Source organism: Pleurodeles waltl, chromosome 6 (genome assembly GCF_031143425.1).
Source record: "Pleurodeles waltl isolate 20211129_DDA chromosome 6, aPleWal1.hap1.20221129, whole genome shotgun sequence".
NCBI classification, from domain to species: domain Eukaryota; kingdom Metazoa; phylum Chordata; class Amphibia; order Caudata; family Salamandridae; genus Pleurodeles; species Pleurodeles waltl.
The window spans coordinates 1,549,035,306-1,549,049,131 of record NC_090445.1 but is presented as its reverse complement, the minus strand read 5'-3'; the positions used below and the strand labels follow the sequence as shown (position 1 = coordinate 1,549,049,131).

The following is a 13,826-nucleotide window of genomic DNA, read 5'->3' as shown; positions in this document are numbered from 1 at the left end:
CCAAACCCAAATCCACTCCCTCCACTTCTAAGGCCAAGCACCCACTCCCTCCACTTCCCAGGCCAAGCCCACTCCCTCAACTTCCACGGCTAAGCCCAATTCCCCCCACCTCCGGCTAAAGCCACCCCCTCCCAAGGGCAAGCCCAAGGACCCCCATCCAAGTCCACTCCTTTGGACCCCCCCTCCAAGCCCAGACGAAAGGACCTGCCCCACCAAGCTCAAGGCCCCCGCTGCCACCCCTCCACACCCCTGAGGTGCCTGCATACCTCATTGATGCCCCTGTCCTGTAGAGGCCTGCATTTTGCAGTCAGGTGTCAGGTTAGGGTGTCAGCTTGTTCCCATTGAGCTTAGGGCACTGTGGACTATTGGACTGGCCCTTGCGCCTGTGTGTATAGTTTTTCACATTACTAATATATCTGTACCACAACACCGTTGGTGTCGATGGTATCTACCTTGTCCTGGCTTTCCTTCCACATGTATGTGTTGTGGTTGTGGCTATTAGCGTGTATGCATGTGTGTGTGTGTGTGTGTGTGTGTGTGTAGGTACAGGAGTTTGTTTGCCAGTGTGTCAGCTTGGCTTCCCGTGTCATGTGGTGTACTTACAGTTGGTGTTGTGGTCGCCGGCACTGGTCCGGGAGTTCCAGGACCAGGTAGAGAATTGGGAGGAGTTGCAATTTGCGTGCCACAGCGCCTACGGACATGTCTGCATTCCTGAAGGTAGGTGTTCCCTTTTATTCAGTTCATTTCTGCCAGGCTTTTGGTAGCTTTGTTTCCACCTCGGAAATCCTGGCGGTGTGCAACCTTGTAATATGGCTGTGGCTTACTGCCTGACCGCCAGGCAGAAAATGCCTGCTGCCTGGTGCGCCAGCCCTTCCGCTGTGGCTGGACGAACTGTGACTTGGCTGTGTTCTGCAGGTGCCTTCCCAGTACTTGTGATATGGCGGTCTTCACCACTGGGCCCGCGTCAGTATGTTGACTGCCAGCTTCGTAATGAGGGCCATAGTGTGCACAGAGTCTAGTGGTTCCCCAGAGGCTTAACGGAGGCTAAAGTAGATAATACTAATGCTCTCTTTTGTGGTAGTGTGGTCGAGCAGTTAGGCTTATCAGAGGGTAGCGCAAAGCATTTGTTGTACACACACAGACAATAGTAGAAGCACGCACTCAGTGACTTAACTCCAGACCAATCTTTTTTTATATATCAAAAATATATTTTCTTAGTTTATTTTTAGAACCACAAGATTCAAGTTGCAGGTAAGTACTTCAATAGATTCATATTTCACACATGTATCAACAGTACTTTGTTTGAAATCGATAAGTTATACAGTTCTTGAATTATTGACAATAATCTTTTTTTTTAAATGGACACTGCAATTTTCAGAAACAGTCCGTGTGGGGAAGAAGTGCTAGTTTGATTTGCAGGTAAGTGCAACACTTACAGTTTCAGTCTCCGGGTTTTAGGAAGTTCACCGGTTGGGGTACAAGTTAACCCCAAACACCCCCCACCAATAACACGAGGTTGGCCGGATGCAGAGGTCAAAGATGAGCAATCTTAACGTGGGCTCCTATGGAGACAGGGGATACTCAGAATCAGGTCTGCCTGCAGGTAAGTAACCGTGACTCAGAGGGCAGACCAGGGGAGATTAGAGGAGCACTGGAGGGGCCATAAGTAGGCACCAAACATACAACCTCAATGACACAAGGGCAGCCGGGTACACAGGGCAAACAGGATGTCAGGTTTCCAAAGCTAGTCTATGAGGTGACCCCAGGGGTCACTCAGAGTCTGCAGGTGAGGTCTGGGGGTGTGGGGGGTGGGTGTCTCGGGCACACCACCGGGTTTACAGGGAGGCAGGCCACCTGCTGAAGGATGCTACACTGGAGGTAGGGTTCTCCAAGGCCTGGGAGCTGCTGGTGCAGTGTGTCTTTAGGTGTCGGAAATCTTCATCCTGAGCTTTTTGGTCAGGGGGGTCCTCGAGATTCCCTCTGCAGGCGTTGTTATGGAGGGGTGGAGAGGTCAACCCAGGGTGGGCACTTGCTCGCAATCGCCTGGGGACTCTCTCTAGCTGGGTGGACCACCTGGATATGGGCCGTGAGCATCGGGTGCAGAGTGTTCAGGACTCACACATCCGGAGAGAGGTGGGAGTCCTTAGTTGTTGTTTTTTTTTTTAACAGGGTTGCTGTCCTAGGGAGTTCTTTTGGGTGCAGGGCAGTCCTCTGGACCTGAGCAGAGGTCGCTGGGCCCGCTGAATGCGTTGCTGTTCTCCTACAGGTTCTTTGAAGGAGGGGACAGGCCGGTAGCTCTGGAGCCAAAGCAGTTGTCGTCTTCCTTCTTCTCTGCTGGGGGTTTCAGCGAAGCAGTTCTTCTTCTTGTAGGTCGTCAGGAATCTGGTGAGCTGGGTTCAGGGAAGCACTTACATACAAGATTTAGGGGCAGTACAGGGGTCAGAGGGCAGGAGCCAATGGCACTGTCCCTGAGGGTGGCTACACACTTCCTGTGCCCATTCCCTTTGGAGAGGGAGGCACATTCCTAACTCTATTGTTCCCTGTCCTCCAAACCAAGATGGAGTATTCTGCAGGGAGGGGTTACTTCAGCTCTGGACACCTTAGGCGGGGTCCCAGCTGAAGTAGTAACTCCTTGTTTTTCTTACGTTTCCCGCCGAACTTGCCACCAAAAGTTGGCCTTTGTCCAGGGGCGGGCATCTCCACTAGCAGGAGTGCCCTGGCGCACTGTAACACAAGGCCTGAGTCTTTGAGGCTCACCACCAGGCGTTACAGTTCCTACAGGGGGGAGGTGTGAAGCACCTACACCCAGAACAGGTTTTGTTTCTGGCCTCAAAGAGTACAAAGGCCCTCACCACATAGGGTCAGAAACTTGTCTGCTAGTGGCAGGCTGGCACAGCCCAGTTACTCCTACACTAGAGGATTGGGTAAAATTTAAGGGGCATCTCTAAGATGCTCTCTGTGTGCATTTTTAAATAATTCCCACACTGGCATCAGTGGGGGCTTATTGTGCTGGTTGATACCAAACTTTCCAGTATTCAGTGAAGCCATTATGGAACTGTGGAGTTCGTAATGACAAACTTCCAGATCATATACTTAATATGGTCACACTGCACATACAATGTCTAAGAATGGACTTAGACACTGTAGGGACATATTGCTCCTGCAGCTATGCCCTCACCTGTGGTATAGTACACCCTGCTATAGGGAGGACTTAGCTTTGCCACAGGCAGTGTTTTGTGGGCATGGCACCCTGAGGGGGATGTCATGTCGACTTTGTCTTTTTCTCCCCACCAACACGCACAATCTGCAATGGAAGTGTGCATGTGTTTGGTAAGGGGCCCTGTAGGGGGGCACAACATATGCTGCAGCCCTTAAGGACCTTCCATGGCCACAGGGCCCTTGGTACCACTGGTGCCTTTTACAAGGGACGTATTTGTGTGCCAGAGATGTGCCAATTGTGAAACAATGGTACATTTTTAGGTAAAGAACACTGGTGCTGGGGCCTGGTCAGAAGGATCCCATCACACTCTCAGTCAGCGTCAATATCAGGCAAAAAGTGGGAATGGGGTAACTGCAACAAGTGCCAGTTTTCTACAGGAACATGCTGTCTACTCTTGTTATTCCAGGGACACCTTTGTGTGGAATCCTTAGGGTTAGACATTATACATATTCACAGGGTTCCAGTTGAAAAAAAACTTTGATACTTTTCTTACTGTATCTCCTGCACTAACTACTAATTTCTAAGTTAAAGATCATCATTTAACAATAAGGTAAATCAAGTCTAGATTGTTGTACGGATTCATTTATAGGACTCTCACACCTACAAGCTTTCTTACATTGGCTATATAAATAACTCCACACCTCACATTTGCAAGGCCTACACCCATCTAAGGAGCTCATTACGAGTTTGATGGTCAGACGAGCCGACCACCAAACTCACGGGGATGAGTCAGCACGTCAACCCAGCTGCCGCACCCCCTCAGTATTACGATGTTCCCACAGGGCTGACTGACAAGAACATTGTATAACAACGTTCCTGCTGGGGCAAGTGCTACAGTATTGGCCTCGGCTCCCTCGGAATGCACATTGTCAGCAAAGCAGACAGTGTGCATTCCGAGCGTGCTGGGCAGGGGGGCCCGTGCACTGTCCATGCCATTGGCACAGCCTTTCCCCCAGCTTTTCCGGTGTTGAACTGCCATGAGAAGGCTGTCGGAAAGGGGACTCGTGCTCAGCACAGTGGTGTTGAACTCAGCACTGCAGTGGCTAAGCACAAGTCAGACTGCCATCAGCCTGTCAGGAACTATGTTCCTGGTGGGTATGGCGGTTGCTTGGCGGTCTGACTGCCAGGGTCGTACGGTGGCAGTTGGACCGCCTGGATTGCAGTGGTCCAACTGCGAGTCTGGCGGTCCTTGAACTTAATAAGGCCAAAAATGTTCAACCTCTTGCAATCATTTTTACAAAGTCCATAGTGAATCTTTCAAAGTAAGGGAAGATAGAAAAAAGTAGAGGGGCAAAGGAAAGGGAGGGGAAGGGCAATGCACCAGTGCTGACAATTATAGGATTTACTCCTTGACCGAACTCATGTGCTGGTGTCTTACTATAAGGCTCTTACTGATTTTTCACAATGATGTCTCACACAGGGGACGCTCCCCTTACCAATTCTTGATCTCACTTAGCAATACTAAGTCAATAAATTCCTGCAACTTAATGGAGATGAATACAAGAGTCTGAACACTTTGGCCCTCTGTTAGAAATTGAGTTTTTGATTGGCAGTCAGGTTACCCTCTGTCCAAGCAAGAACCCTCACTCTAGTCAGGGTAAGTCACACACAATCCAAATTATCCTGTGCCCACCCTCTGGTAGCTTGGCACGAGCAGTCAGGCTTAACTTAGAAGGCAATGTGTAAAGTATTTGTGCAATAAATATAGCACCACAAAAATACACCACACAGTGTTTAGAAAAATATATAATATTTATCTGGATAATTGCAGGTCAAGACGAATAAAGATGCAATGTGAAATTGTAGAGATATCACTGAAAAGTGATATAAAGGGGGTTATTCCAACTTTGGAGGAGGTGGTAATCCGTCCCAAATGTGACGGATTTACCACCAGCCGTATTACGAGTTCCATAGGATATAATGGACTTGTAATACGGCTGGTGGTATATCCGTCACTTTACCGTCACTTTTGGGACGGATTACCACTTCCTCCAAAGTTGGAATAACCCCCAAAGTGTCTTAAGTCTTTAAAAAGCAAACAAAGTCTCTTTCAAGCACAAAGTACCTGGTTTAAAGTGGAAAATCTCCGCAAACGGCAGCAGAAGAAGAGATACGGGGAAAAATGGTGTGTGCATCGATTTCTCTCCAGCACACACGGACTTGCGTTGTTATTTTTCACGCGGGGAAGTCGGCCGTTGTTTTCCGGCGCGCGGACAGTCTTTCTGTGGTTCGCAGGATTACCAGATGTCCCGGGGTCTGTGTGTGGAATCCTAGGCTTGTTTTCCAGCTGCGCGTCGTTCCAGTGGGCTGTGCGTGAAATCTTCTCCCTCACGGCAGGTGTTGCGTCGATTTCCTTTCTGGAGTCGGGCGGCGTTTGTCCAGGCGAGGCCGTGCGTCGAAGTTGGTCGCACCGCAGGCATCGCGTCGAGTGGCGTCTTTCCGGATCGGTGTGCGGTGAATTTTTCACCGCGGAGTAAGCTGTGCGTCCAATTTGTTGGCGCACAAGGCGTCCAAATGAAAAAGAGAAGTCTTTTTGGTCCTGAGACTTTAGGGAACAGGAGGCAAGCTCTATCCAAGCCCTTGGAGAGCACTTCAGCAGCAGGACAAGAGTTCAGCAAGGCAGCAGGGCAACAGCAAGGCAGCAGTCCTTTTTAGAAAGCAGTCAGGTGAGTACTTTAGGCAGCCAGGCAGTTCTTCTTGGCAGGATGCAGGTTCTGGTTCAGGTTTCTTCTCCAGCAAGTGTCTGATGAGGTAGGGCAGAGGCCCTGTTTTATACCCAAATGTGCCTTTGAAGTGGGGGAGACTTCAAAGAGTGGCTAAGAAGTGCACCAGGTCCCTTTTCAGTTCAATCCTGTCTGCCAGGGTCCCAGTAGGAGGTGTGGCAGTCCTTTGTGTGAGAGCAGGCCCTCCACCCTCCCAGCTCAGGAAGACCCATTCAAAATGCAGATGTATGCAAGTGAGGCTGAGTACCCTGTGTTTGGGGTGTGTCTGAGTGACTGCACAAGGAGCTGTCAACTAAGCCCAGCCAGATGTGGATTGTAAGGCACAGAAAGATTTAAGTGCAAAGAAATGTTCACTTTCTAAAAGTGGTATTTCTAGAATAGTAATATTAAATCCAATTTCACCAGTCGGCAGGATTTGGTATTACCATTCTGGCCATACTAAATATGACCTTCCTACTCCTTTCAGATCAGCAGCTACCACTTCAATACTGTATGAGGGCAGCCCCAATGTTAGCCTATGAAGGGAGCAGGCCTCACAGTAGTGTAAAAAAGAATTTAGGAGTTTTACACTACCAGGACATATAAACTACACAGGTACATGTCCTGCCTTTTACCCACACAGCACCCTGCTCTAGGGGTTACCCAGGGCACACATTGGGGGTGACTTATATGTAGAAAAAGGGGAGTTTTAGGCTTGGCAAGTACTTTTAAATGCCAAGTCAAAGTGGCAGTGAAACTGCACACACAGGCCTTGCAATGGCAGGCCTGAGACAAGGTTAAGGGGCTACTTAAGTGGGTGGCACAACCAGTGCTGCAGGCCCACTAGTAGCATTTAATCTACAGGCCCTAGGCATATACAGTGCACATTACAAGGGACTTATAGGTAAATTAAATAGTCCAATTGGGTATGATCCAATGTTACCATGTTTAAAGGGAGAGAGCATATGCACTTTAGCACTGGTTGGCAGTACTTTCCACCATATTATAACATTGGGGATATGGCTGAAGCCAAATCGCCAATATACCACACCATCCGCCACGGCGGTAACAGCCGCTGGGCTCCATCAATCTCCAGCCCAGCGGCCGTCACTGTACTGCCTGCAGGATAATGACCCCTCCTACCGCCATGGTTTCTTTGGCTTCTTTACTGCCACGAAAACCATGGCGGTAGGCACTATCAGTGACAAGGAATTCCTACCCTGTCACTGATAGAGTCTTCCCCACCCCCCTCTCTAAATATCCCCCACACCCCCTTCCTCTCCAAACCCCCCCTACATTCATGCCCCCTTCACTCACACACACATGCATACACACACCCATTCCCACATGCAACCACGCATGCATACATCCATTCACACACACATCCGCACACACTTACATACATACACGCAGACACGCATTCACAGAACACAACATACACGCACTCACACCTCCATTCATGCACACGCATTCAACATGGAACACACACCCGCAAGCATGGGTCATAATACGGCTGGCAGCGGTCTACTGGTGTGTCGCTGCTGGTGGAAGCAGCACCACCTTACCGCCATCTACCGGCACGGCCACAGCCGGATTTCCACCTTTCTTCTGGCAGAAATCCGGCTGTGGTCATAATATGGTGGAGGGCTCGTAGCCGCGGCGACAGTCTTTTGGCAGCCGTCACCGCGGCAGTAGGCAGTTTTACCGCCAGTATCATGATGAGGGCCTAAGTGAGTCTAGACAAAGCAAATGTGAGGTGTGTATTTATTTATATATTCGATATAAGAGAGTTTTTTTTTTTTGCTATGAAGGTTAGTTTGAGAAGACTAGGAGTGGTTTCAGGCAGGGCTTATTTTCTGCAGATGATCAGTTAGAAAGCAGGTTGCTGTATATGTGGAGGGGAGATAGTTTGTTTCTGTCTATTAGTTTGTCAGAGCAATGTGTTGGTGTTTTGCTGTTGATCTGTCGGAAAAGGTTGTTGATGATGATAAACAGCACTGGTTGTAAGCTTCAAATAGCTAGCGTACGTCGTTATGGATGCTGAGGTGGGCTTACTGTACCTACAAATGGGGCATGTGCTACTGCTTTCTTGAGGTGGATTTTACAATAGAGGGGTCATCAGCTATTTTGTGAGCAATGACCAGAGTTTGAAAAGCTTGATGAGGCCCATGTTATGGAATTTCAGTGCTTGGAACCTTTTATCCCGTGACTGCCCTTTGCACACGCTAGCTGTTTTTTAACATGCACAATGCAAGCTTTCATAATCTTGCATTTCCTAGATCTGAAATCACATTTGTTCGTACTATATATCTCTGCTGCTTGTGAACAGTCTGTAGCTCTTGAGCATGTGTGTTTGTTATGAGTACACACAGTATCATTTTAATCTATTATCCTATGATAGTGATTTCACGGAAACTCATCTATCCTCCTTTTGTTTCCCAGGGGGAGAATACTTTACCCAGTGAAGGAATTTGGCAAACTTGCTCTTCGCTTGGCAAACACAGGGAAGCCATCACAGTGGCAGGTGAAAATGGACGTTACTACTGCCCACTAGCACTGCAAGGTAAGATAATCATGTCACGCCTTTGTTAACTGTCATATACAGTTGTTTTACATGGATGTGATGTGTGCATCAATAAAGCCAAGCAAAGCTATGTAACATGGTGGTCATTGTTTTCGGGTGGAGCTGTGTGTTACGAGCCTCATTCTAGACAGGAGCAATTGCGCAACATTGAATCCATAGAATCCTAGTTTATACTTCACTAGCATGCAGTGCTTTAAATGGAAAAATAGAAGTGCAGGTACTCTCTATCAGAGTACCTGCTTGTTTCTGAGAAGTGCCGGTACTCTCCAATTAAAAGCATTACGTTTTTCTTGAGCTATGCCGGTACTCTCCCTCTCAAAATAAAAAAGTGCTGGTACTCAGTACCGGAGAGCTCCGGCCCATTTAAAGCACTGCTAGCATGCTATTTAGTAAAGTGGTATGCACAGACAGGCAATGGCCAACTGACTCAATGGATTATTGGAAAGTCTCTCAGCATATCCATCCTTATGCATAACACACTTCAAAGAGCCTTATTTTAGTTTGACATTAGCCAAAACAAACACATTACTTTGACTCAGCAAATCTCTTTTAACAGTACACAATAAAACACAACCAACCAACCATGCACAACAACAATGGAAATCCCAGGATAGTACAAAAAGGGCGCCCAAATAAAGAAATCCCCAGGAGGTCCTGCTAGTGAAAGAGGAGGCTATATGAAGGCTCATAATATAACCAGCGGGAGTTCCACTGGTGGGAACATGGCACTCCTCCCAACTCATGTTTGTGGCAGGGTGCCCTTCCCCACCAAGCACTAAATAACCCCCACGTCATTACACCTGTGGCCTTTGTCGAGTTCTGAAGTTGATTTGGTGCACTCTAGATGTGGCTGACGACCTTCTGGTGAGCACATAAACAGCCGCTGGTAGTTTTACCTAGGCGGAATCTTGAAAAATCTGTATCTCTGTAGTTTATTTTGATTTAAACTGGCATATCATCTCTCCACATAACATTAAAGGGGTGTGCACCATACTGATCAGTTTATGCGGTTGCGCGAAGCTCGATGTCCTACATAACTGGGTACGGTGTTCGTGCCTTCTTACGCTGCCCATGACTTGGAAAGCTCACGTTTTATCTCGCATGTAGGATGGGACGTGCCGCCTGACAGGAGTGAAAGGTGACTTTCATTTGCCAGACTCGGAGAAGCGGGCCCTACGTATTGTTAACATATTGCCTGCCATGTGGTCACATTTACGCTTTGATGCGAGATTGGAAGACAGACTGAGAATAGCCCTTGGCCTTCGAGATCTGACTGCTTCAGCCAGTCCTCTATCTGCTAAGGCTCCTTTCTGGCGCCCTTGGCCGGCTCGCTTTAGTGACCTTCACTGGAGAGCAGTTCCCCCTTGAGGGCTTGCCTTCGCCTCCGTGCCAGCTGTGTATGCAGAGCCATAGGTTCCACAGGTGGAGACACTGGAAACTTGCATCTCATGTCTGTCTTCACAGCCTTAATCTGCCTAAAACTAAGGTAGAGTGCTTGAAGCTGCCACCAGGATCGGATTGGGATCACAATTAGGCACATGCACTCCCCCAAAAAGTGGCCCACACTTTAGTCTCATTGGATTTATTTTTAGAGAAATGTTTTTAAATTAGACATTTGAAAGCTTATAAAGCCAGTAAATTTGGTGACAACTAGAAGCACCGCAGTTTGGCCAAGCTAGCAAGGTGAAATTAAACTGCCACAAGCACATTTCTGACTAGGGTTCCCAGCTGGCCGTTTTTGTTTTACCAGCAGGACCTGTATTTTAATGTCCTAGCTGGTACGGAAATGAAGAAAATCACCTAAAGCTGGTATTTGCAACTGCCAGGATAGACAGTCGTTGGCTGTCCTGCCGAAACTTAAGCTTATTTATTGGTCTTTAGTCGGTTGCCAGCATGCCACTCTGAAACGTCATAGAGATCATATTTTGGCGCAATATTAAACGCATAATGAAACAAATATGACGCTATATACCAAGTGTGGCCCGTGGAAGAATTCATAAGTTGAGCATGTGTGTGCTTTTGTTCTGTGTTTTGCTAGTATGGGTGGAAGATTTTAGGTCAGGAGGGGTTGATGGCCTAGTTGGTTTAATGGTGATGACAGGTTTAGTGGTGTTAATGTTTAGGTTTCTGTTTCAGAAACGATAATAGTAATTTATAACTTAAAACAATTTTAGGTCGTTTATGGTTTTTCACGGCCTTTAGTTCCACCATAATATTTCTAGCAAACCTACAATCATCATTGGCACGCAGTTTTGATTCGTTTTAAGAAGTGCATAAATAGAGACAAATCACTGAACGGACCAGTAGTATGAATGTTTTTTGGTCGCCTAAGTGGGTTTGATGTTCAGAGGGTGTGCATTCTGAAAATGCCTCTGTTGTGGTGGCTTAATGTTAAGTTGGCACTGGCGCACTTGTAAGAAGTGTTAGGATCTGGCCCTAGTAGAAAGTGTGGGCAAAAAATTAATGGTCTGGCACTGGTGAGTTACTGGAGAATCTGCCACTAACCGGTAGTTAAAAACTGAAACTGGTGGGCTTTGTGTGACTTGCATTGGTCGCAGTATGAAATGCTGACCTTGGTGGGTTGTATGAGAAGCTTGCACTTGTGCGCAGTGTGAGGCTTTCCTTTCACAAAGGGGAGTGTCGAAAGTTGACAGAGGCAAGAGGTTTAAGGAGCTTGCATTGGGTATAGTCAGAGAAGTTGGCACTTTGGAGCATCTGAGAAGCTTGCCAGGTAGGTGTGCTCACACTGAGAGGAGGCATTCTTGGGGGCAGTGTGAGGAGCTCTCAGTGGTGCAGTGTTAAAAGAAGACACATCTGGGCACTATGTGGGGCAGTATGACGAGCTGACTGGTGGATTAAATTAGAGGCTAGCATTGTAGAGGAAAAGAAGCTGGCACTGGTGGGCAGTGTAAGAAGTTGGCGCGCCTTAGAAGAACTTCTGACTCAAGGACTCTTTAAAGGGCACATTTTATTTTCACTGAACCTACACCCTAAAAACTCCCAAGGCCTTAGTGACACTTCAGTCTGTAGTGTTCACAGTGCAAGAAAGATGTCTGTGGTTACTAGCTAGGAATTAGCAGGGAGACTCACTACTGCCAATTAGGTGAAAGGAGCAACTCATTTATCTAAAGGGTGTAGCAAGGCACTGATTAAGTAAGTTTGTTTTGTTGCTATAGCTTGTAACAAGGTGTCCTCTGCTCGGTGCTTTGGAATTATCATTTTATGAATATGTGCCTGAAAGGTAGAAAAAGTAGACAAATGTCATTGCATCTGCCTGTACAGAAGACGGAGAGAAGGATCCTGCTGAATTTAGTGATGAGTCCACACTGAACCTAGGTTAGGATTTCCAGGTAGAAAGAGCTAGTACCTGTTAGAAATTGTATTATTTCTCTTCTGTAGACAGTACATATGTTTTAGTAATGAAAGAGAGAATTCATGTTCTGAAACATGATTAGGCCTCCCACTTCTTGATCTGATCATCCCCTTTCTCCTTGCTTTCTCTCTTTAAGGAAGTTGGTGGAAAGACATATGGGGATACTTTTATAGGTTATCTCTCACTTAATCTCAACAAGGAGGACTCCAGATGCATGCAGGGTTGTCTCCTTTCCCTTTGGGCTTGCCCCTTTTTTTAACCCCAATTGTTTAAACTAGAAGGAAAACTGCATTTGTTTCCTCTTGTGCTTGTAGCCTCTATGCCTCATGCTGAGTTTTGGGTCGGGTTAGCTGGTTATGTTCTATCAGGGTATGTACTGTTGACAGTCTTCTTACCTGTGTCAGAATGACAACACCTACTAAGGCTTAGCCTAATGACTATTCATTTGAAGTGGTTATGCAGAGATGACATGAGCCCTCTCTGAAGCAGTCTTCATAGTTAAAATGAGCTCCAACTGCAAAAACACCCTCACCCTGATCTTCGTCACCACTTAGCAATTTTGGCAACTCACTAGAGATGTTCTTGGGGACAGCTGGGCAGATATAACCGTTTAAGGGTGGACCACGAAAGCACTTTGGTAGCCAGAGGAAGGGAACAGTGAGAACTGACCATCATCTAAAGCCTTGAGGTTTTATGGTTCACAGACAGGTGCTACACTTTGCTTTGAGATACTGGCACATTTACTGTTAGTTTTTGGAGGAACCCCAAACAGAATATCAGTTCTTCAAAAGGCTTACACGAGGCTGTAAAGTGTTCAAGTCTAGAAGATGAATATAGCTATCTTCTCAGGTGACAATTTCCAGTCTGCTTTCTAAGGGCCTAGTTTAGATTTTGGTGGATGGGTTACTCCATCACAACGGTGACGGATAACTGGTCCACTGAAATCTAAATCCCTATTTATTATGAGCTTTAGATTTTGGCTGACGGGATATCCGTCACCATTGTGATGGAGTAACCCATCCGCCATTAGCTAAATCGGGCCCTAAGTCTGAAGTTCCCACCGTAGCAGTAAGAAGTACTAGTAGACCCAGCTTCCTTTTAATGCCGATTAAATGGAGCGAGACATCTCAGTTAACTTCAGGGTGTTACCGTCGTTGACCAAATTGATGAATTTGTTTCTCAGTAGCCCTCTGTATTGCACTATTAGTTGGCCAGTGTGTGGAGCTCACTGCAGAGATCCACAAGATTTCTGTTTTTATCTGTGAACATTTTTCTATTTTTTTTTCAAAGAGTGTGAGTCCTCTTTTTCTTTTTAGGTCTTACCTATAGACAGCTTTAAATGTTTAGTATGAGCTCATGTCATTACTGACCAAACAACATAAATACACCACACAACATTCACGTATACAGAGACACACACAAAGTGGATTTGGACCTCCACTGTCAGCCATTAACTATTGTGGTTCAGATGTTCAGATGGTTTAGGCACTGGCTGACAAGGTTGTCCATCAGCGTTGGTATCATCCCATATCATTTTGCAGAAGTGAACATATGAAACACAGTCTTCACACTCATTGACATTAATGCCTTTCTTTTTTATTTAGCTCTATTTCCTTTCTTTATAAGGGCCCATGGTTACTATATTTAGAACCCCACTCCTTCCATCTCCCTGCACTCGTCCATTTTTTTCTTGTGCTCTACCGCTGCTCGCCACACCATCAGGATGGTGCGATGGCAGGAGAAGCTCGTTGCTCTGTGATACCCTCCTCAAATGCCTGCTCGTTCCTCTGTTTCTGCCCGGTGCTCTGCCACCATCATCAGAGAGGTGCATCAACTGGAATAGCTCACTTCTGTCTCCTTGTGCATCCAATCATCACGGTACAACTCTTGCGGACATGCAAATATGGCTGGCAAACATGCATGCTGTGTCACGTTGCCTGAAGCTCC

General features: G+C 46.9%; 1 long non-coding RNA gene across 1 annotated transcript in view; it reads left to right on the top strand.

Moving 5' to 3' along the window:
- The window catches only part of LOC138302162 (uncharacterized), a 580,420-nt gene that overhangs the window by 360,133 nt on the left and 206,461 nt on the right, over nucleotides 1-13,826 (top strand). Inside the window, exon 2 of the long non-coding RNA XR_011205317.1 lies at nucleotides 8,365-8,485. This is a non-coding gene — a long non-coding RNA (uncharacterized lncRNA). The remainder of the gene's footprint in view (nucleotides 1-8,364; nucleotides 8,486-13,826) is intronic.